Source organism: Dermacentor andersoni, chromosome 5, assembly GCF_023375885.2.
Source record: "Dermacentor andersoni chromosome 5, qqDerAnde1_hic_scaffold, whole genome shotgun sequence".
Lineage (NCBI taxonomy): Eukaryota > Metazoa > Arthropoda > Arachnida > Ixodida > Ixodidae > Dermacentor > Dermacentor andersoni.
In genome coordinates this window covers 40901372-40926548 of record NC_092818.1, presented here as the reverse complement: position 1 = coordinate 40926548, position 25177 = coordinate 40901372, and the positions used below count along the sequence as shown (strand labels likewise).

Here is a 25177-nt window from a genome sequence, read left to right as displayed (position 1 = left end):
GGATAATAAATATAGCTGCGAATTTCGATGTGCTCAAATCAACACTACTTTAGATCCTAAATAAAACGTTAAAAACCGATCAGACACATGAAAACATGAAAGTTAGCATTGTGAGACCTCTTTATAAGATAGGATCTCAAAACCTTTACGAGAATTACCGACCAATTTCAATTCTTTCGTTTTTGGCAAGCATATTGGACAAAATAGTCTATGTTAATATGGCCTCATTCTGTGAAAAGTTTAGCCTTATTAACCCAGCGCAGTTTGGCTTTCGCTCGGAACAGAGTACTGTGGGCCTGTTGGAAGATTTTAATGACTATATCTGTAAGGAAATCGATAAAAACAATGATGTTTTGACTCTTTTCGTTGATTTACAACGAGCATTTGACACATTAGATCATAAACAGTTACTATCAAAACTAAGCAGATGTGGTTTCAGAGGCCTGTATTACTCATTTTTTAAAATTATTTAACAGGCAGACAGCAGTGTGTCCGTGTTGCGGAGTCCTATAGTTCTTTGTTTCATGTTAAATCAGGGGACCCGCAAGGGTCCGTATTGGGACCGCTTTTGTTTAACATTTACATGAATGATCTTGCTTGCTTACCCCTAAAATCAAAAAGTTATTTATACACTGATGAGACGGCTTTGGTTGTATCGAACAAACTTTCGAACGATGCCGCTAGAGTGTTACAGTATGATGTCTGTAAACTACTTGATTGGTTCATTAACAACAAAATGTTGATTAATAAATCGAAGACTGATAGGATATGTTTTCACAGCCCGTATAAAGCAGTCGCGGATATTTCCCCTGTTTATCTCCACACCAGTGACTGCCTTGCATGCTCATGTCCTCAGGTAACTCTGGTAAATAGCACAAAATACCTGGGGCTACACTTCGACGACACGTTGTCATGGAATGTCCACATTGAAGAGCTCGCAAAGCGCTTACCTGCTGTGTGCGCTCATTTGTATGCCCTAACATCTTTCTGTGATGTAAATCTTCGTAAAATGGTTTACAAAGCACTTGGGGAATCGATCATAAAGTACGGAATAACAATTTATGGCTTTGCTTCTTCTAGTAGACTTAATATCATTAACCGCATCCTAAAAAACATGCCTATAGCCACTCGTATGGCACACTTGGTCACGGGGAAGATGTCTTGCTGAGCATGTACCAGTCAGACATGTTGTTTGTCGAGCAACAACTTTTGTTCGACGCCATGTGTAAAAGTTATTTTTCTACTAAATTCAAGAACTTGAACGTGAAATCTCGCAGCTTACGTCAGACAGAAAAATATGTGGTACCTCGTGTGTACACAAATTACGGCAAGAGGACTCGTGCTTTTTACGTACCGGCTAATTTCAATAAATTGAATGAGAATGATATCACGGGAAAATTTAAACAAATAAAATCACGTTCAAGGTCATGGGTGATACGTAATTGTTATATTCAGTTTCGTTATTCATTTCAGTTATTTATTCCCCAGGAGGCGCTTCTGCTCTTAATTATATATATTGGTTGCATGTTAAACAAATGGCTTTTTACTTCGGGACCGCTGGAGTCTGACTTCCACCTTCGGTCAATACCACATTGGCGCGAGGATGGGATAAACGTACCCCCAGCCCTGCTGCGCCATCCGGATCCGCCCACCATGAGCTTCACCGGCCTTGCTCCGCCACCGTTTTTCATTTCGACGTCCGGCCGTCCGTCATTGCCATGGGAGCAGTGGGAGCAGATGTTCAACGTGTACTTGCTGGCATCCGGAGCCACCGCATTCAAGCCGGAGCAACGCAAGACTATTCTTTTGCATTGTTTGGGGGTGAAGGGCCAGCGTATTTATCAGACGCTACATGCAGGGACCAGCCCCGCAGCACCGGCCGTGCCAAGTGCCGCAGCACTCGCCGATGACAAGTCTGTCGTGGCCCCTCCTGACCAATACGACTCTGCACTCGCCGCATTACGGCACCAGTTTTCGAGGTCGCGCAACGTTATCATCGAGCGTCATCGCTTTCACCGCCGCAACCAACACACAGGGGAGTCCGTTCATGACTTTGTTGCCGCTCTACGGGAGCTAGCGTCACATTGTTCGTTTGCCTCACAAGATGGTGCTCTGCGGGATCAATTCGTTGCCAGCGTAGCTTCCACTCGCGTACGTGAGCGGTTACTGCTCGAGGGTTCCACACTTTCATTCGAGAATTCTGTTCGAATTACACTTCAGTTTGAGCAGGCGGCTGAATAACTAAAGGAGCTTTCTGCTTCGGTCAAAGCAATTTCATTGAGGCAGCGTCGAAAACCATCGTCGCATTCTTCGAAAAAAAGGAATTCACAACCGGCAGCCACCTTAGAGCAGAATTTAACGAGGAGCGCGGGTGGCTCACGTGCGCCGCAGCGGAACCGCCCCCCTCAGCGGAACAGAGAACAGAGTAGCCGCTCCGACTGGCCGCTTTGTTTCCGATGCGACTCGCGGGACCACATCGCGTCAGCGCCGCAGTGCCCAGCGCATGGCAAGACCTGTTCGTTTTGCGCTCGCAAGCGCCACTTTCAAAAGGTATGCAACCGCAAGCTAACTCGAATGCAAGGTCGAGTCCGTGAAGTTGAATTTCGTGAAGATGTTTCGTAATCTAGCAGTGCAAAGCAAGTTTTGACTGTGCAACGTTCCGCGCGTAGCGGGATTCGTCTTCAAGTGCAAGTCGCGAATGTCACTTTGACATTCCTTTGTGATTCAGGGTCGTCTGTTTCAATCATGTCGGAGCAAGAATTGAGTCGATATTTTCAGAGCGTTCCGCTCCTACCTGCTCCACAGGTGGCTCTGTTTGACTACTCTCAACGGCCGATTCCAGTTCTAGGTTGTTTCCAGGCAGACGTTCGGTTTAAAGGCCGCACAGCGTCGCTACGTTTTTATGTCTGTTTTATGTCGTTTAATTTTTTTGTTTATGTTTTATGTCGTTTTATGTTCTTGTGAATTTGTCTGATCGGTCTTGACGGCATTAAAGCCTTGGATTTTCGCATTGAGGGTTCTGCTCTCAAGTGCTTATACACGTCCATTGCTCCGCAGCCGACTTTTGTTGACCCGCTATTCTGTTCTATTTCCACACCGTCAAGCACGCAGCCCCGTAACAAAGCTCTTCCGCCAGCCTTAGCACATGAGTTCAGTTCATTTTTCCGTCCCGAGTTGGGTCTTCCTAAGGGGTTCACGCATCGCATCAAGACACGGCAAGTCGTGCAGCCTGTAACTTCGAAGCTTCGCCGTCTGCCGTATTCTCTCCGGTCACCAGTATCAGATGAGCTTCAGAGGTTGCTGAGCCTTGACATCATCGAGCGGATCGATGCTTCTGAATGGGTGTCCCCCATTGTTGTTATTAACAAGAAAGATGGTAGCATCAGGATATGCGTAGACCTTCGAGAGCCGAACAAAGCTATTGTTCCAGACAGTTTCCCATTGCCCCATACAGAGGAGCTGCTTCACGCTTTGGTAGGTGCTACACACTTCTCCAACCTTGACTTGGCTTCCGCTTACCATCAGGTTCTCTTGCAACCTGACAGCAGGGATCTGACAGCTTTCATCACTGCTGATGGCCTTTTCCGTTTTAAAAGAGTTTGCTTTGGGTTGGTTTCTGCCCCAGCGGCATTTCAGAAGACTATGGCGACAATCCTTAACCGCTGCTCTGGCGTGTTGTTCTACATTGATGATGTCATCATTTTTGGCAAGACCGCAGAAGAACACCTTTCAAACTTGCAGACCGTGCTGCAAAAGATCAAGAAGGCTGGTCTAAAACTGAACAACAAATGCCTTTCCTACGTTCCAGAACTTGCCTTTCTAGGGCACAAGGTCACTGCACGTGGTATCTCGCCACTTCCAGAGAAAGTAGACTCCATAGTTAACACACCAGTGCCAACTGATGGGGCCACCTTTCGTTCCTTCCTGGGTCTCGTAGAATACTACTCCAAGTTTGTTCCACGCTTGGCACAAGTGGTTGAGCCTACGAGAGTCTTACTTCGCAAAAATGAGCCATTCCTCTGGTCTGCCGAAGCAGACAGCAGTTTTCGGAGGGTCAAGGAAATGCTTTCGTCGAGTACAGTCCTCCAGATGTTCGATCCATCGTTGCCAGTCATTGTGTCGACCGACGCGTCCGACTGTGGGCTGGGAGCAGTCCTGCAGCAACAAAGTGGCCACGAGCTCCACACAGTCACTTTCGCATCTCGTATACTGTCGCCTGCAGAGAGAAAATATTCAGTCAGGGAACGAGAAACTCTTGCGTGCATTTGGGTGTGTGAGCGATGGCACACGTACCTGTGGGGTCGCCATTTCACAATTCGAACAGACCACCAGGCACTGGTGTCCTTGCTGTCGTCACAACGACATGGAAGACGCCCACTCCGAATCGCACGCTGGAGTGCACGACTGCTTTGCTACAATTTCACTGTTGAATACCGCAAGGGGTCCACAAACACTGTAGCAGATGCACTTTCTCGGCTACCAGCACCTACCTCGGAGGCAGAGATTGCTATGGAGGAAGAAGTTGTCTCGTTCATTGAGCCAGCCTGCGTGACTAAGGAGAAGTTTAGACAGGCCGTATTCGACGACAGTCGCCTGGAAACCGTCAAGTCATTCGTGCTGAGTTTCTGGCCGCCAAAGAAGTCCATAATAGAAGAGGCGAAACCATTCTACGCCATTCGGGAGGAACTTTCTGTTGTCGATAACCTGCTACTGCATGGAGAGCGCCTCGTTGTTCCGTCCTGCCTCACGGTTCAGATCATCGGCACCGCGCACGAGACACATCCGGGTATCACGCGCACGAAGGCACGACTGCGTGAGTGGTTCTGGTGGCCAGAAAGTTGAAACGGCAGTAAAAATTGCCACATCTGCCTGGATCACCAGCACCATTGCAACCTGTTGAATGGCCTGAGCGACCGTGGCAAAAGCTTGGCCTAGACATTGTTGGTCCTTTGGAGTACGCAGCTTACAACAGCAGATTTGCTGCAACGCTTGTTGACTACCATTCTAAATGGCCAGACGTGTATTTTTGCAGAGAAGTGTCCACGAGCACTGTGAAAGACTTTTTAACAAGTGTTTTTCCCCGTGAACGCTACCCGGAAGATATTGTTTGTGACAATGGAGCTCAGTTCACTTCGCGTGAGTTCATAACTTTCCTGCAAAACAGAAGCATCAGTCTTTCAGATTCTTCGGTATACTACCCCCAAGCCAATGGGAAAATAGAACGTTTTATTCGCACATTGAAGAATTTCATTCTAAGTTCACTCCTCGAAAGACGACCACTCCGGCAAGCTGTAACAGAATACCTTGCCATTTACCGCTGTACTCTGCACGCCACCACCAGGGTCGCCCCAGCAGTACTGCTCCATGGTAGAATGCCCCGAACCAGGCTGGATGTTGTGGGTTTCTCAGCACCAGCATTTGCTGAGACCCAGCCAAGGAGTTGGCGCGACTTCATCAAAGGGTTAGGCGTCACCAGCAAAGCAGCAAGCACTACACGGACAAAAGGAGAGCCACCAAGAAGCCGAAGATAGCCGTAGGTGATTTTGTCCGTATGAAAAAGCCGCCCGTTCGGTTCAAGAGAGACTGCGCCTTTTCTTCACCAACTGAGGTGATCAAGAGGAGGGGATCAGCCTCTTTCCGACTTGGAGACGGCCGTACGTGCAACGCCTCCAAGCTTTCCAGGGTTCTGGAAAGGGGCACCTGGGAACCAGGCCCACCTCACACGTCGTAGCGTCCTGAGGCGCTACAGCCTGCCACGCCGCAGGCGCTGTCTCCTTAGGCGCTACAGCCTGCCACGCCGCAACCGCTGTCTCTTGAGGCGCTACAGCCTGCCATGCCGCAGCCGCTGTCTCCTGATGCACTACAGCCTTCCACGCCGCAGCCGCTGTCTCCTGAGGCGCTACAGCCTGCCACGCCGCAGCCGCTGCCTCCTGAGGCGCTACAGCCTGCCACGCCGCAGCCGCGGTCTCCTGAGGCGCTACAGCCTGTCACACCGAGCCGCGGTCTCCTGAGGCGCTACAGCCTGCCACGCCGCAGCCGCGGTCTCCTGAGGCGCTACAGCCTGCCACGCCGCAGCCGCGGTCTCCTGAGGCGCTACAGCCTGCCACGCCGCAGACGTGGTCTCCTGAGGCGCTGCAGCCTGCCACACCGCAGCCGCTGTCTCCTGAGGCGCTACACCCCGCCACGCCGCAGCCGCTGTTTCCTGAGGCGCTACAGCCCGCCACGCCGCAGCCACTGCCTCCTGACACGCTACAGCCTGCCATGCCGCAGCCGCTGTCTTCTGAGGTGCTACAGCCTGCCACGCCGCAGCCGCTGTCTCCCGATATGCTGCAGCCTGTCATGCTACAGCCTCCTTCTCTCAGTACGCAGGCACTGTCTCCTAGCATACCACAGCAGCAGTCAATGAGCCCGTCGCCAGTGCGACGTCCAACGCGGCCGACCCGAGAGCGCCGCCCGCCGGCCTGGCGCCAAGACTATCAGACAAATTAGTTGGCGGTCTGACATTGTGTACATAGGTTGTAAGTATGTGTAAATAAGTACAGTGTGCATGCTTTAGTGTTTTCCTTACTAATACTTACTAACAACTAACCACTAAAAATAAGGGAGGGAGTATGTTATATTCAGTTTCGTTATTCATTTCAGCTGTTTATTCCCCAGGGGCGCTTCTGTTCTTCATTACATATATTGGTTGTATGTTAAATAATGGCTTTTAACTTCGGGACGGCTGGAGTCTGACTTCCACCTTCGGTCAATACCACAGTGATGTCCATATTCTTTGAAGTTTTCTTCGGGATTTGAAGCATGCGAACCTGATTGTGAAGTCATCTGTAATGTCAATGTGTTTTTTTCCTCTTTATGCAATAGTATCTTTTGTTCACTTTTTGCATTATCATTTTTTCCCTATATTTTTTATTTCATTTAATTGTACACATATCAGTACTACCCGCTGACTGCCAAGCCTCGCACACAAGCAATGTATCTTAAGGAGGCTGGTTCTGTAACCATGACATGGCTGGATGTAATAAAGATTACTATTTTTATTATTATTATTATTATTATTATTATTATTATTATTATTATTATTATTATTATTATTATTTGTTCCCTCCAAGGGTTCAGCGCCTCAGAATGCGGCTGATGCGGTATCACTAACATTGTGTACGTTCCCGGTAAAAGCTTGATAACAAGATGAGCGCCAGTTTTAATGCGCAGGTCCGGTGCCTATTAGAAGCAGGATATCCTATTGTAGTAGTGGCCACTGTTGCTGAAAGCCTGAAGAAGTTGGTGTCGAGGGGGGCGGACCTGAGCAAAAGAAAATAGTAGTGGCTATTCTGTACATTCATTCAGCGTTGCACAGGCTTAAAAATGTTGCAAGTCGATATGATGTTAATTTTGATTTACTGCTCCCAATAAGCAAGGTAAGATATCCGCTGCCATGCAGAGGAAAAAGGAGCAGGTAAAAGGCAAAAAAAGAACAGATATTTCTCCAGTGAAGCACAATAAGAACAACAGTTTTACTTACTGTCGTATGGGTGTGGTTTATAATATTCCCCTTATCTGTGGCTAGTTCTACGCAGGTTAAACAGAGCAGTGTATCAATCAGAGGCTAATGGAACATCAAAGGTCGTTAACCGGTGGATCGCCTTCTAATCTTTTCCTACATTGCCAGGATTGTAACTTCACTCCAAAGTTAGATGAATACGCGATATTGTACAGGCATAAGAATGAAGATACGTGTCTTGTTGTAGAGGCATGGCATATCTATGATGGCGGAAGTGCGTAAGTCAACCTTCGATTACTTTACATAAGGAAAATATTAAGTGCCTTAACAGTTATCTCTCACGTAGACCGGCACATGTACCCGACTAACACGTGGTGATACCACTCCAGAGCTTGCGCACATTAATTTTGTGTGTTTTATTCTTTTTTCGCCTCAGTGCTCCCTTCGGTTGATAGTTGGCGTTCGTGTTGTCCACTTCTCTACTCTTGTGTCCTGTATGCATGCCTAACCTATTTCCTTTATGAATCCTTACCAACTAGCTCTGCTTTCTGTCATTCTAAATGCTCTCCACGTATGTTGTATCCGATCATAAGGATTGGGATGACGCTCTACCATTTCTTACTGAAGCGCACACCACCACCAAACATGCCCCTTTTTCCTTCTATATGCTCGCTTCCATATACCTGAAAGTGTCATTCCTTTGTAGCACGACGAGAATTCTACGGTTGCCCATACCCGCCGTGGTTGCTCAGTGGCTATGGTGTTAGGCTGCTGAGCACGAGGTCGCGGGATCGAATCCCGGCCACGGCGGCCGCATTTCGATGGGAGCGAAATGCGAAAACACCCGTGTACTTAGATTTAGGTGCACGTTAAAGAACCCCTGGTTGTCGAAATTTCCGGAGTCCCCCACTACGGCGTGCCTCATAATCAGAAAGTGGTTTTGGCACGTAAAACCCCACAATTAAATTAAATTTTAATTACGGCTGCCCATACGCTATGCCTCACTGAAACGGCTCGGCAGCTTCAACGTCTGGGGACTTTGCCTTTGCAAGAAAACTCCAAAGCGTGCTACGACACCGGCCTGTTACATATCACCGCGGTGACCTCGTTCGGCTTTGGAATCCCACAAGGAAGCACAGTTTGTTGCGAAATATGCTGGCAAACTACGATGCACCGTACAACATCGTCGACAAGATCAGCAAAGTGAACTTTATTCTCATGCGCCTTACGAACTCTGGTAAACACTCTGCTAAGAAACAAGTTGCGCATGTCTGCAGATTTAAACCGTACACGCCACGACAAGCCACTTGACTCACCCAGCGGAGTTTCTCTGCAAGGAGAGGTATGTTGCGTCCAAGTTCGTAACAGAGACGTGGTGATCGTAAGGAAGGCAAGAGGAAAACGACGACTGTGCAACGGACATTCCTGTTGTTTGCAGCCTGCTGTTTCTGCAGCTCAAGGCTTAAATACGCCTATTTCTCGTGTTCCACGAAACAATATTGCTACGGAACAGTATTTGCGATCACGAAGAGGCGAGCACTGTGAAGACGGCGGCAACAATTAGAGGCTAGCGCGGGCTGTTGCTCTTAGCCAAGTGCGGCGTATTTTCTTGCAAATATACTTGTATATTGCTTTCCGTCTGCGTCTTCCTACGTAACATATATGGAAGAGGTGGACGTTCCCTGTACCTCGTCACGGAGCTTCGCAGTGGACGGTATGTCGAGCCTTCCTTCATGGCTCCCGGCGACGACAACTCGACTCCGACGGCTCCGACAGCTGCTGCCACTTCCACAATCTACATCACTCTCCCCGCACCCTGTGATCCTGGCATATTCTCGGGCAAAGATGGGGAAGACGTCGATGACTGGATCAGCCTGTGCGAACACGTCAGCCGCAATAACCGGTGGGACCCTACTATCATGCTCGCCAACGTAGTCTTTCATTTCGGTGGGTCACTTCGAGCTTGGTTTCACACGCCCGAAGATGAGCTCACCAGTTGGGATTCACTTAACCGAAAGCTTCGAGACTTGTTCGGCAAACCCCAAGGTCACCAACTTGCAGCGCAGAAGGCGCTTTCCGGCCGTGTGCAGACGTCAACAGAGCCATATGTCACGTGCATTCAGGACGTCTTGGCTCTGTGCCGCAAAGTTGACGCACACATGACTGAGTCGACAAGGTTTCCCACATCCCACATCTTCAATGTTTCCCACATCCTCCCACATCCTCAATGACGCTTTCAACTTGCTTGTTTGCAATAACGTGGCCATGGTGGATGCAGATATAAAAGAGTGCCGCCGCCTGGAACTCGCTAAAAGCCGACGTATTGACCAGCAGTTTGCACGTCAGCGACATCTTCCTGTGCCGACGCTCCTCCTCCCAACAAGAATGCCGATGTTACCAGGATCGTCCGGCACGAGATCGAGGCCGGCTATCCGGCTGCTTTCGACTCCAGCCCCACCAACGCATCTGCAGTCACGGTTTCCCTGATCCAGGCAGTTATCCGCCAGGAGTTCGAAAACATGGGCCTTCACACCATCTGCTTGGCCCATAGCCCTGATACCCACCCGGCTTCTTTGATTCCGCCCCGTCCTGCATCTTCTTACCCACCACGTTTCCGCAACCCATCTGAATGGCGCACTGCTGACGACAAGCCCATTTGTTTTCACTGCCCGCGAATCGGGCACATTTCTCGGCATGGTCTCAGTCGCTGGAGTTCTCCGACCCGGCCTACTTATACTGCCTACTCGCGCATCCCACCCCCGGTGGCCCTTCTCGTCCCTATGCCGCACGCTCCGATAACGCCGTCGCTGATTCTCCTGCACCGAACCGCTCCTATTCTCGTTCGCCTTTGCTCCCACGACGTCAATCTCGCTCTCCCCAGCCCCGTCGCTCCTATTCGCCAACTCCCTTCGGACGCCACTCCCAGCCGGAAAACTAACGATGAGCCTCGACGTGACGCTGCATTGCTCCCTATGCCGCCAAATCCTCTACTGACGTTGCCCACTCATCTGAACCTTCTTGACGTGCAAGTCGATGGTGTTTCTGTGTCTGCACTCACAGACACTTGAGTGCATTTGTCGATAATGAGCGCTGACCTTCGTAACCAGCTGTTGTCCGTGTCGCCGATGGCGGAACAGCCCCCCTAATTGGTATGTGTGCCGCCCGCGTCTCCTTCGCCGAACGCTCCACTATCATGCTATTCACAGTCATCGCCCACTGTCCCCACGACATCATCCTCGGCTTAGACTTCCTCTCCGCACATTCTGCTCTCATCGACTGTTCCGCCAGTACTCTCCGCCTTGACCTGCCTGTTCTGGGTCCCGCTGAACCACACCCCAGTCGCCTCAGTTCCGTCGACTTCGTTCGCTTGCCACCTTCGGCACTGACTTACGTTGACCTAGTGTCATCCCTCCCAATCCCCGACGGTCACTACATCGCGGCTTCTATGCAAGACGCCCTCCTTACACGCGGGATCCCAGTACCTCATACAGTTTTAACTATTACGGCGAATTGCGTCTGCCTACCAGTGGTCAATTTTATCTTCACGACACAAGTGCTGCCACGCGCGATGTCTCTGGCCCAGCTTTGCTCATTCGAGGATCACTCAGAGCACCCATTGCAGTAGACGACAATTCATCTGATCCTCCTCTACTATCGAAGTCGGCAACTTGCACCATCACCAACTTACAGAAAACTATTGCGCCCGACTTGTTGTCCGAGCATGCTCGTGAGCTCTACCGCATTCTGTTTTCCTACCACGATATTTCTTTTTTTACTTTACCGATCATCCTTTGGCCCAAATTATGGCTGTTAAACATTGCATTAATACCGGCGATACCACTCCTAATCATCGCCGCCCGTATCCAGTGTCACCGGCCGAGCGTTAATTTATTCACGCAGAAGTTAGATGATCACGATAAGTTAGATGATTAGTTAGATCCTAATAAAACCCTAGGAGTGTTAGCCAGCGCCACCACTCACCACCACCACTAGTGGTGGCGCAGGCTAACACTCGTAGGGTTCTACTAGGACACATAAATACCCAAGAAAGTGGATGGGGAAACAGCGCCGTGGTAGCTCAATTGGTCGAGCATCGCACGCGAAAGTTGCAAGTTGTTTTTTATCCACTTTCTTTTCAATAATTTATCGTTTCATTATTTCATTTATTCAGCACAAGTAATTTCCCCTATGTTGTCCTTGGTGTCACTGTTTGATGGCTTCTTATGATATGACTAATAAAAATCGGGCCCATCGGTTTACCCCCTTCCCTCTCGTATATATATATATATACATATATATACGAGAAGGAATAGTTCTTGAGGTCCGGTGCATAGGTAGTTGACGAAACGAAGATGCACACTAACGCATTTTTAATTGTTTAACGTTGAGGCCGTGGCACGGCCGAAACGATAACACATTGAAAAATGCAATTGTATGTGTGCGCCTTAGTTTCTTCACATATATATATGTATATATATATATATATATATATATATAATAGTGAAGCTCATTATCGCTATTTGCAGAAGCAGAGGGCACTGCTGATGAAGTATGCAGAGGGCGATTCAGAGGCAAAAATGTGGTATTGGTACATTCAGCCCTATTCTCGAATGATTGTTTTCCCTGTTGTTTCCAGATTTTGCACCAACATTTCTTGCAGAATTCCTAGCACTAGTCTGGCCCTTCGTAAATTAAGGCTAACAATAGATCTTGCAGTCATTGTTACTGATCGTGTTTCCCCGAGAGCCTCACTCACAGCACCTAATGATTCTCGGGTTCCACGAGTGTTGAAATCCTTAGTACCTGAACATTTAACTAATATCGACCTAGCCTAGGTATGTGGGGATACATGCCTAATTCTAAATGTAATGGATGATTCATTACCGAAAGCGTCGCTAACTGGCCCAGCCACAAATTCTCCCTACATCAGCCTGGATCTAGCTGCAAGATTTTGGAGGCAAATGCTGATGCCAGAATACTATGCGCTATCTATAACAAATTCCTCTTCATCGGATTTCAACGACTCGTTGTACCCCTGGAAAAGCACTCTTTGCTAATGTAGAAAAATTGAAGTAATTATTAGTAGGCTTCGTTGTCACATACTTTGTTTTTTTAATATTTACTTATACGAGGCTGGCCTGGCACCCTCACCGATTTGTCATATGTGTAGGGAAGATGAAACTACAGAACAATTTTTATCTCTCCTCGATGAATTGTTAGCGAAGGAAAACGAAACCTAGAAATGACTCCGCTTTCTTGGAATAGATTTAACTTTTAAAAATTTACTTTCCTTGCGTGCCTCTACACTTAGGCATAGGGACGGGAAGCTTAGCGCTGCAATGCAACATTTTTTATTATCAATGAGATTTAAATTTTGTGCTGCGACATGATCTGAATGCCTCAGCCATGGCAACCTATTAGATAAATTAGACTGTTGCGGTATGAGTGGTAGCTGTTTATCTCTGTTTAATTCTTAGTGACAGATTCCAAGGCGTGTATGCGAACGGTCACATGTCCTCTTTCCTAATGAACAGATTTGGTATACCACAAGTAAGCGTACTAGGACCGTTTTTATTTCATGTCTACGTCAATGATATTATAAACATTTTTTACTAAAGCTGAATTCATTATAAATGCTTGTGACAGTACTGTCATGTTGTTTGGAAATGATATGCGCAATTTAACAGTAGAATGTAAGGAACTGCTAGGAAAATTACCTACCTGGTCTCACCTAACTCAGATAATCTATAACGCAACTAAACTATTATAAATATTTTTCGCTCCAAGAATATGTTCCTCCGGTTTAACTATACAATAATATTTGTAGGTAAAAAAATAAAATGTTGACAGTCATAAAATTCTTGGCGTTTATTTCTCTTCGCACCGAGCTTGGGACATGCACGTAAATGATATTCGCAAAAAAGCTTTCTTCCGTGACAAGAGTTGTATCCCGATGTCCTAAGTCAGTTCCCATAAGAGCCAAAGTGCGCATTTATAATGCATTATTAAACGCACACTTATTGCATTGTTCTTTACTGTGGTGTACAACCACCAAAACTCACATACATACAGTTCTTGTGTTACAGAAGATAATCGGCTATGTTGGAAATATAGATTACTATTCAAGAAGCAGAGAGGCGTTCCCTAAGTACAACGTTATTCGAATTGATAACCTATAGACTTCTCGTTTATTACATAGTTCACGATATTGCTCAAAATTTGCTATGAACTATGTGAAAAAATCAGCCTCCATAGAGCGTCGCCGCCTTAATGAGAACAAGAGAAATCTTGAGATATGGGCACTCTGATATTTTGGAACATTGTATAAACATCAGTCGTTAATACACAATGTACCATTCACTTTGACCAAATAAATCATGTCTAGGATTTTAGAAGGAAAGAAGTACGCTCATACTTTGTTCACTCGTAATGTATCCGGTGTGATTATTATTTTGCCTTTATGTATATTTATGTGTATATACCGTACAATCTGTTTCATTTTCACAGCAACTGTAATCTTCCAAAAATTATTCTCATGCTGCGTTGTATGGCTGGTGTTAGATTCTTTTGTATATCTAGTATTGCTATGGCACTGTTGTGTGAAATTCATTGCGCTAAAGCTTTTTCAAATGCTGATTACTCACTGGTATGGAAATTATGGTTCAGCATTTCCGTTCATAAGGACTTCCAGCCATCGCAAAAATTATATGTGAATTATTCTACATGTACACGCAATGTCTTCTATACTACTGCCTTGTCGAGTCGTTTGGGTCACGTCAAGCTCCCTACGTAGCTTTTAGCCTAAAATGACAATGCAGCGTGTAAACTGGAGAATATAAGTGAATTGATTTGATTTAAAACAGCGCGTCGTTCAAGAGCAAATTTCTGAGGTGCTACCGGCAGCCCCTACAATACTAGTGAATGTTCCAGTCACCTATGCAGGATCCGTGGTCACGCCTCGGCCTCCACTCAGCCATGCCGAAGCCGTGGTCACACCTCAGCCTCTACCCATCGCCAATTTGTACGTGCCAACATGCGCCTTTCTAGCATTGCTTCAACCTGTGCGCCAAGCTGCCCCCGTCCGTCCTTGTGAGTGGCACCACATTCTGAAAAACGGTGGCGCAGCCCTCAGAACCGCCTTATATGTATCTCGTGTGGTATACCAGACCACGTAGGGTGGTTTTCCCTCCGGCATAGATTTCTCTCTTGGGGACATACGCCTAAACTACTGTGGCTTTGCGTCGACACTGCAAAGTCCTTCGTCTGGTCCTTCTGCTCACTCCTTTCTTTGACTCACCGAAGCTACGACGCACGCCGGAAGTCTTCACCGCATCACCATTCCCTTTCACCTATGCAGCGACGCCTTCAGCCTGCACCTGAGGAAAGCTACAAGCCGGAGTTCCCGCGGCAAGAATTTTGCAGTTTCCAAACTCTTTAGAAACTCTTGTTATTCCTCCAATGTTGCTGCCCTCTGCACGGAAGGTGCGCAGGCTGTAACCCTTGTTGACTTAAAAACATTTCCGCGAACTCCAAAAAGTGACAACGCTGCTTTATGATTTTACAGTGTGACTGCAAGCTCGTAACGAATCGGGCCTTTCGTGGCGTGTGCAGTACGCCTCATTATTCAAGATGTTTTTTTGTACACCGTCAACTCTGTTGTGCTGTCAAAATGCTACCACGATGTCATACTGGGCTGGGACGTGATTCGCGCTCATCACGCCGTGGTCGACTGGCTCACGCCGAAGTCGAGTTTGCAAGGTCGATCCAAATAAGCCGCGAAGCTTCGGGCGAAAAGCGGTTCAGTACAGATTGTCACCGACATCAGTAAAGGAGGTTATGGGAGCAGCGATTGAAGCGCGACTATGTTTGGAGGGAACAAACATTAAGAAAGAAAAAAGCGTTTCTTTAATTCAAGCGAGACAGAGTTGGAATAATGCAACGAAAATAATATTCCTGGTCAATTTCATATATTCGTGACGAGTTCAGAAAATACAAGTTAATTCAATTTTATTAATATTAATAAATGCATTTATTTTCGGCGCCCATCGTTACAGGGGGCGCTGACGCCACTATCACTCGCAATGCAATGCATGTCTTGAAATAGGCAGAAAGGCGCTGTCGTAAAGTTCACCTGTTGAAATACGCCCCCCTCATAGTTAGTGCTTTCTTGCTTTCCGAAGTTTGTCTGAATTTGGTGATGCGGGTAGCTTCATTGTTTCCTAATCTGTTCAGTCAAACGTAGTGAGTTACCACCGCCAGATAATTGTCTAGTTATCGTGCGACTGCGCCGGCCGACGAGCTTGGCGTCCGGCCATAGGATCACCCCTCTACACCTAAGGCTTTCGCCGGCCTCCAAAGAAAGTATGTGCTGTGCACGGGTGCCATTTCGACAACCGTACGGCTGGCTTTTCCTGCATCGCTTTCCGCGCTGAACGCTCGAAACACCCATCAAGTCGAATGGCGGGGTATTTGAATATATAGCTCCAAAAGCAGGCTAACAAAACAAATTTTGCACCTTCGAAAACGAAATGACGTCACTTCTGCTTTTAACGGACACAGCGTCATTATTTTTTCTTCCACCGGAAGTGTTCCCACCACATACAGATGGCGCTAAGCCCCATGAACCGCCGATGGACCGCCATGTTTTGAACGTATGGGCTCCTACGGAAGCTTTGCTACCAGGTATATTTACCTTGGAGTTTGCGCCTATGTATGACTTCGCTTGGTCAACTCACCACCGCTGCCTGCAAAAGCGTTTGTTGCCGCTAACACTGCGACGCTGCCTTTCGCATCCGCTCTGGCACCTGTTTCGTGTGGGGCACGTACTTGCACAACCGTGCTTATTACTCCTTGTGATACCCCCATTCGTGGCAAGTTATTTCTGGTTGCTTTCGCCGTAATGAGGATCCATGATATTTTCACTGCCATCTGTGTCTCCAATCCGTTTCCCTGCTCCTCCGTATTACTTTGGGTAAGTGGCTTGGCCTGGTTCACAAAGTCGATCCTTTTTTCTACATACATCGTTCCTGATAAACCGTCTTTTCTTGCGATCGACGACATCAAACCTTTCATTCTGCTATCTCAACCATCCTTTACCGGTGCCCTTACCCAATGCGTCGATGGTCAGCTTACGCAGTATCATTGTGCACGGCTCAGATCCTTATTTAAAAGCTCTCGCGCCAGCTTCCATTAGCTACAACCAACCATGGACCGTATTAGAACAATAGCTCAAAACATCGACACTTGTATCCAAGCTCTTTTACGCCAGCGCCCATATCACAGCAGTGGGAAAGTGAAAGGAAGAGGTATAGAAAGCTTCACTTTTAAATTTACAGTCACGTTTCGTTTCGTCAACGTGGTTAACGCGCAATTGTGAGGCTGCATGACGCACATGACGCTATCGGCCCTCGGTGCGCCTAGACGCCTACACATCGCAAATCGTATTCAATACATGGCTTGCGCGGCCGAGACGTAGGCAGCTGCCGCCGGAGTAGAACGCTCAGTTGTAAACAGTCACTACTAAATAAATTAACTTGCATGGCGTCAGCGTGCACAGGCAAACGTGCCTATTGGCTCTCGCCACCGGCTACTTTCGCTTGCATGTCGGCACGCAGGGATGCGTCCTCCGACGTTGCCTCAGAGATTTGTTTACGCTCCGACGCTAGGCTGCCGCCGCGGTGAGCTCAATGCAGCAGTGGACACATACGCCCGGTGATAAGAGCACGCATCACTTGCAGTGTATCCGAGGAAGGTGAAGCAACTTGAAATGCTTGATGTAAGGCCTATGGAACGTTGCGCAATGGTTGTGTGCAGGCCTTTCACAATGCCACGCTTCGCTGCCAAAAGCCGCGTCGCTCCGTTTTCAACGGCACTGAAGAATCATTCATGCGGAAGGTGGACACACGCCACATCAAAAAGGAAGACGACGGCGGCGGCATGATCATGGAGCCATGTGTGGAGGCCACATTAATAACGACGATACAGTAAGTTTTTGTTGCCGTTCAGAGTGCATATTTCCGAGAGGGCTTGTACAATCAGACTTCACGCCGCATACGTTACACGGATCATGCATTTGTCCAAAATATTTTGACGCCACACAGAGTGACTGAGTGTATTCCACGCAGAATGAGAAGAGCGCATGAATTTGCAGGTGTTCAGAGCATCCTTCAAATCATAAGTACTTTATTTCTTCCGCGCGTGCGGCTTAGCTCTGACCCCCCCATGGTTCGTGGGCTTTGATTTTCTTATACCCGCTATGTGGAAGGAAAAGCACGTGGATAGTACGTAATTATCTCGTGTATTATTATAATAAAGCGTAGATCAATGAGGAAACTCTATTAAACCACGGATCTTGCTACGATTCTTCAGTTATGAAAAGAGAAAACGGTAATTTCTGATGGCTTTAGCGCACGGCATCTTTGTAATGCGGCGAAGCGTTTAATGTATTGCCGTGAAGCCAGTGGGACTTTGCGCGCATACGCTGTCTAAGCAACGCGTTCTTATAAAAACTGTGCACTTCACTCGGCCACGCTGCTAGTTATTATGATTATCTCACGTGCTCACCTGAGGCCTCCACGCTGAAGCATAACAGTGTGTTGCAGTAAAGCGATGACAAAATTTCTTATAAAAACTGGAAACCCCCTTGGGCCGCGGTTGTAGTCTTTATTATTATCTCAGGTGCTCACCAGAGACCTTCATCTGCCGGTATTATTTTTCTCTTCACTTGCTTTACAATGTCACCGCAGCACATATAAGTGTTGCGGGGAAGCTTTTTCAAGCACATTAGCCATCATGAAATGCCTTTCTTTTACATCTTTTTATACGTCTTTTTTTATTCTCTAAATCCTGAAGTAGGGCTGATGGCACAATAACAACATGCAAATCTACTGTTGCTCATGAGGACAACGCTCTGTAACGTTGTACGGTTGGATGGGGGCATTATGATTTACCGCAATTATGCACGCACATATAATGAACTCAAGCTTACTTCAGCATTTCTTGAGAATTAAGAGCAAGTTAAGAAGTGCTTCCCTGTAACAGTGTATTACTGTTTCTTCTAGGCTAGTTGAATTATCTCTGAGTTATAAGACCAAGTGTAAAAACAATATGCTACCATCAAGTGGAAAACTTCTCCACTTGCTTTGTTTTGTCACGAGGTTTCTCTGAGGTCTCTCGCTAGCATACCAGATGTGGGTCAAGTATTTCCGCTTGCGCTCGTAACTGCAAGGCATTATAGAATTACCCACACTTTTTTCTATTATGTGCCTTGTTTGAATAAACATTGGTTTCAAAATATTTTGTCTAAACAATGCCAATAAAACCAAAACAAGTAAAAAAAGCATGTTCGTAAGTTCACAAGATGAAGAATGGTTTATCAAGAGTACGCACCTGTTTCCGCTTCCATCGTGTGGGCGTTTTCTTGCGTCATTTGTGATCTGATATGTATTGTTCTTGTTTCTTCTTAGGGGGGAGGTAGGGGGGTGCACGCATTTCAATATGGTAAATGTGCTTCAAAAAGCTTCTCCACAATACTTGTGTGTACTGCGGGGAAATTGTATAGCATGCAAAAAGTAAAATAATACCGGCTGGCGGAGGCATCAGGTGCGCAAATGAGAATAATAATAATGGCTACAACCGTGGCCTAGTAGGGTTTCCAGTTTTTATAACATGTTGCTTACACTTGTTATGCGCCCAAATTCTGTCTTCGTTTCACTGCAACACAATGTATGCTTCGGCGCGGAGGGCTCAAGTGAACACCTGAGATATTAAAGGTTAGAAGCGTGAGCAAGTGAGGTTTACAGTTTCTGTAATCACGCGTTGCTCACACTGTGTATGCGCGAAAATTCTGCCTCGCTTTACTGCAATACAGCGAATGCTTCGTTCCAATACACAAATGCCGTGCGTTGAAGCCATCAGACGTTACTGATTTCTTTTTTCATAACTGAAGAATCGTAGCAAGCTAACTGTTTTATTGGAATTCCCCCCTTCATCTACGCTTTATTCTAATATGAGACGAGACAATTACTTGTTGGCCATGCGCTTTTTCGTCACGCATAGCCGGTACAAGAATCCCACAGAAAATGGGGGGTCAGAGCTAAGCCGCACACGAGGCAGCAGGAAAGTGCTTATGTTTTGAACCATGCTTTGAAGGCTCATGGAAGCGCAACTGTCAATATATGCGTGTTTACCGTTCCGTGTAGCGTGGACTTAGTCACTCTATGTAGCGTCGAAAAATGTTGGACAAGTGCGCCCTCCGCATGACGTATGCGTCATTAAATCTTACCTAATCGTACTATCGTTTTCGGAAATACGCACTTGAAATGCAACAAAAACTTATCGTGTCGTCGTTATTGCTGTGGCCTCAACAAATGGTGGTGATGCTGATGATCATGATGATGATGATGAAATATCAATTAATGGCCCTAACCGGCCACGGGGGATAGGTCACCAATCGGGTGCTAATATGATACAAAAATAAAATAAATTAGTTAATAGGTAAATAAATAGCACAAAGAAGGAAAGAAAATGAATAAGCTAAAATGAGAAATAAGCTATTAATAAATGAGCTAAAGTGGTGTTTAATACGATAGTCAGCCTTGCCTTGATAGGAGTAGTAACAAGAACTTCTTACTGAAATACTTCAAGAATAAACTTAAACATGAGCAAGTTAAATTTTGACTAATAATGTTATTAATAGCTGCCCTGGTGTAGCTTTTTTCTGCAACACCTCAATCTGTATTGTGAGATGGGAAAATAAAAATTGAAATGCTTTAACTGTGAATTTGTGTTTTTACTTTTTGAATTTTCTAAAATAATGTAGAAGCAAATGAAATAGGGAAACTACAAAATATTAATAAGGCAGTCTTTTTGTGTCGCATAGGAAATTATATAGGGCTAGGCAAACTTTCCTGTGGCTGTATCCTAATACCGTTGCTCCAAGTGAGAGTATAACTGTACGGCTTAAAGGCAGTCCTAGGTTTCGAAGTGGAATATCTAGACATCGTTTTCTATGAGTAGAAAACCGCAGGCACGATAATAAAAATGATTGATGGATTCCGACTGATTGCAGAGGTAGCTTAAAAGAAATACCGCCAGACGTCACCTGTGCAAGTAAAAATGAAGTGTTGCAATACGACAACACAGCCTTCTAAATGATACTTCGAATTGCCGGTTAAGACACCATTGTCGGTTCCAAGAATAATTTAGAAGCATGAAATTTGTAGCTTTTGCTTTTGACAGGCCTTCTTGGTCTTCAGTCGAAGAAAACTGCCTATATCTGGCTGCAGTGATTTGCGCAGTTGCCGGCAGCGCAGATACCACCTGACCTGTTAAAAAAGCTCGCGATAAAGAATCGGCTATTTCATGGCTCCATGATCATATTCCGCCGCCGTCTTCTCCCTTTTCGATGTGGCGTGTGTCCGCTTTCCGCATGAAGGCTTTTTCAGCGTCGTTGAAAACGGATCGACGCGGCTTTCGGCAGCGAGGCGTGGCTTCGTCAAAAGCCTCCACACAACCATTGCGCAACGTTGCACAGGCGTTCCTTAAAGCTTTTGCAGTTGCTTCGTGTTACTCGGATACACCACAAGTGACACGTGCTCCTATCATGGGGCGTACGTGTCCACTGCTGCATCGCGTTCACCGCGGCGGCAGCCCAATGTCGGAGCGTAAGCAAACTAAAATCTCGGAGGCAACGTCGGCGGCCACGTCCCTGCGTGCCGCCATACGAGCGAAAATGGCCTGTAGCGACCAATAGGCACGCAGCTCTGACGACCCCACCCCCCTCCCCGGCGCCCAGGGGATGTCTTTTGCTTATACGCAGCACGGCCCTCAAACCCCTTAAACTTCGTAAAGTAGCGACACTCTCGTCCTCCGCTTTCACCCCTCGTTTCTCCTCTCTGTCAAGCGCCTTCCTCGAGCGTGGCGCCGCGTACAGCACTCGATTGTACTAGACGACCTTTCGCAGTGTGAATGCATGGATAGCAAGGCGTGGTGTGCTTAAAGCATTCGCGTTCGCTTTCTAGCGATGAAGATCTTTGTCTACAGCATAGAATTTAGAGATGGACGGTTATACAAATTCAGTGACGGCAGATTTTTTGCCTGTTTTGATAACTATTTTTTAATATAGTATCTGAACGAGCGCTAAAGCTGTGTCGTGACGAATCCGAATGTATCGCGTGAGCTGCAATTAGGTACGCAACCTATGTTAAGTGCCTTTCGCAATATGTTTTTGGGAATGGCTGTAAATAACACCTAACCTCCAGTAAGCCCTCAGTAGTATAAGTAATCTGAATGGTCCGTGCCATGTGAATTCGCGGCGCGTATCGGCTATGACGTACAAAGGCCAACAGAGGGCACGAACGACGGCTGCTGTGAAGGTTCCAAAGAGTATTACTAGCTACAGTGCCGCCAACTTTCGTGCTTGGCAATCTTCTAAGCACGCGCAAAGGCTCAGAGTTGGGCGCTGGTACTATTATGTTTCTCGTGCCTGAAAGCCGACAGGGATACGTGCTGCCGATCATCGATCGGGATTCTGCCTATATAGAAAATGAAATCACGTTTTTCAGTATTCGTTCGCGAAGCAGGAATGGGGTAACAGCGCTTCATTCAGGCTCAAACAAGTGCATTATTTTTTTAGGTTATTGATTCAGCACGAATAACATTTCATCGTGCGTTAGCTCATCCGTTCACGAAGTGACGTAACTGCGGCGATTCGAGTTGCACTAAGGTGCATGCATTGAGGACGGTTGCGCGCGCTCCGAAGTAACATTTGCGAGACATGACTTTAGCGAAAGAATTGCCGTGCTATGACGCGGCCGAATTTTCGGTAAGTGATACGATGAAGTCGTTCACATTGAGGCACCATTTGTTGTCTCATTACGTGTGTCTCAAAGACATAGTGGTAGCAGGAGCTAATAGTTGAACAAACAAGTAAGCGAACGACTAAACGGACGAGCGGACGACTACTAAACCAGCCAGTGAACGAGCGGGTGATCGCATGTTTTCTTCGCGAGTGCTCCACCACTAGATTTTAGCCTACCCACACTTTAAAGCTGACACGAATGAACACGTACGTCTCAAAGACTTATGATGCTGTCGTTCGGTGACGAACGCTGTTTCGGGAGAGCACCCACACTCTTCCTTTGTATCGCAAATCCACTGGTCGAACGACAATGACGAGCCATTGACAAAGCCATTCGCTTCAGGCAAGGCTAGTAATAAACACAAAATGCAGAGAGTTGGTTTCCTGAGATGAATTTTCATGCTCGAGCCTCAAATTTTGTCAAAAGCAATGCGCTGAAACCGAAAGGTTTCGTAATCACGCTTTCGCACGCAGCCTCGCAGGCCCACGAATTCAAGCCAGTCGGCGTACAATCCAATTAAGCACCCCAAACACGACCCCGTACTGCTTATATAAACAAAGTGCATGTCGCGTAGGTCTATACTATGAGAGGCTCGCGACTACCTGGTATAGTCACAAGGAGAATGTTGGTCTGAAGTTCACGCTGCCAATTCGATGAATCCATCTATTTCTTAACCCGTAGCACTTAACGGATGCTATTAAGAAGAGTTTCGTGCCTTTTTTGAAACTATTTTGCCATACGAAGGCGCAACAGGTTATGGTGATCGAAAATGCCGTGAAGCGTTGTCGCCCTTGCCATAAAACAGTTCAAGGCGTTTACGAACCAAACAACAGAAAATAGCAACGGCGCCAACGTGCGCTCCTTGCCACTTCATAGACGCTTCTCAAGCGAAAATGGCGCTGAAACACGACTGTAAACAAACGAAGCCGGTGCGAGGGCCCACGTGATGCCATTAGGCCAATAGCGACGCGGCGTCGACCAGATTGCGCGAGGATGAGGCGGCATTCTGGAAATTGTAGCACTACCTTACGAAGTTTAAGGGGTTTTAGGTACGCCTGAATCGTCAGCAAAACCTGTGGCAAATGCCAGAGGAGATCAACGCAGCACGCCTCTGCCTATTTTCCTACACTACACTGTAAACGGAAATGAGCCGAAAAGGGCATATTAAGGAATGTGACCTCCCTTGAGACTACGTGCCTGAAAACCGTGCTCCCTTAGAGTGGTGCAGAAATGTTCAGCGTCCTCCATTTCGCTCCCTCGCAAAATGGGGATGAAAGAAGGAGAAAGAACCTCAATTCTACATCCTTTTTAAGAGGGAGTTTAGAAGATAGAGACCTCCCTTTAGCGTAAACGGAGTTCTCTGTTTCTTATTTTATGCGTTATTTTATTTTATTATACACATCTGTGAGAAGGAGACGAGAAAGGAGAGATATATTGTCCAAGTGGTTCTTTTTCTTTCTTTTTATTTCTGCAAATTTATATATTTCCAGAGTACAAGCCAGCTTATTTAGGGCGATATAATATACAATTTGTTCGCCTCGTCGACCACAATGTCCTGTCGCACTGCCAGAATCCCCGGTCGGCACCTGACGACCTGACTTCGGAAGCGGGACCATGCAAACCTTCGACGGCTTCGGCCGCAGAATGTCCTCGCATCTGTTCGTTTTCCTATCAACTAAAAGTGACACTGAAGGCAAAGCTCGCGAAGCGCCACTGGCGTCGGCGCCGGTGACGGCACCTGTTTTGCTCTTTAGTTCTGCGTGTGTGTTTATGTGCGTTCTTACGAGAGATTTACGGTGGTCGTCGGAGAGTGTTTCGTGTAATGTGGAACCTCACAAGAAAACTACCTGGCCCACTTCGCAGCACCACGGTGATCGTCCACGGCGTAGCCATGCATCGCCTTGTGATCTGTGTACTAGAATACACTTTTGTGGTTCGCGCGGCCGTGCTCGGGAATTCCCTACTGCGCCACGATATGAAAGCGGCTAGTGAAACCTCACCCACAGTCCTCACAATATCGGAGCGCGTACGGTGTCGACTGCTTTGGAAACGGCGCGTTTCGGGTTACCGCTTGCCCAGTTGCCTCATGTTTCACGCGGCCTTATATATTCAGCTGCGGTGGTGAGTACGGCGCGGACCCATTGCGTAATGCATATAATGCTCACACCTTTTCTGTTGCGGTGTTGAGACCCGTCGGTCCGCTCAAGAAAACTCAAGGAGCTAGTGCCGCACAAGAAAGAGGCTTCTTTTTTTCAATTTCTCGATTTTTACGTGCCGGAACCACGATCTGATTACGAGGCACGCCGCATGCAGTTGGGTCTTCGGATTAATATTGACCTCCTGGGGTTCTTTGCCGTGCACAGTTCTTTAATGCACGGCACGCGGGCGTTCTTGCACGCCACCGCATCGAAGTGCGGCTGCCATGGCCACTATTTGATCCTGCGACCTCGTGCTTAATACTAAGCACAACGCCAAGGACACTTATAGCAACCACGGCGGGTCAAAGAGTGTTGTATTTTCGTCATGAGGTGTGTTTGATAACCATTCCCTAAGTGTCGATATAGGTTGTGACAGCGATTTGTCTCGCAGCAACATTATTTTTAAGGCGGCGAATCACTGTTATGCAGCATGAACAATGCAAACATCCAGCCTGTTTCTGTGTTAAATGGAGGCACGCAGTGTGTGCACACAATTATGTTCATTTTATCAGTTTTGTGAAATAAGCTTCAAACTGCATGCATTTTCACTGGGAAATCCGTACCAGTACTTTCTTGTACCAAATTGTCTCTGCACAAAAGTTTGTGCATTAGAAATA

At 47.0% G+C, this 25177-nt stretch overlaps 1 pseudogene; it reads left to right on the top strand.

Annotated features, from left to right (window-relative positions):
- Window positions 1-1653: 1653 nt before the first annotated feature.
- The window catches only part of LOC126530082 (uncharacterized), a 50138-nt pseudogene continuing 26614 nt past the window's right edge, over window positions 1654-25177 (top strand).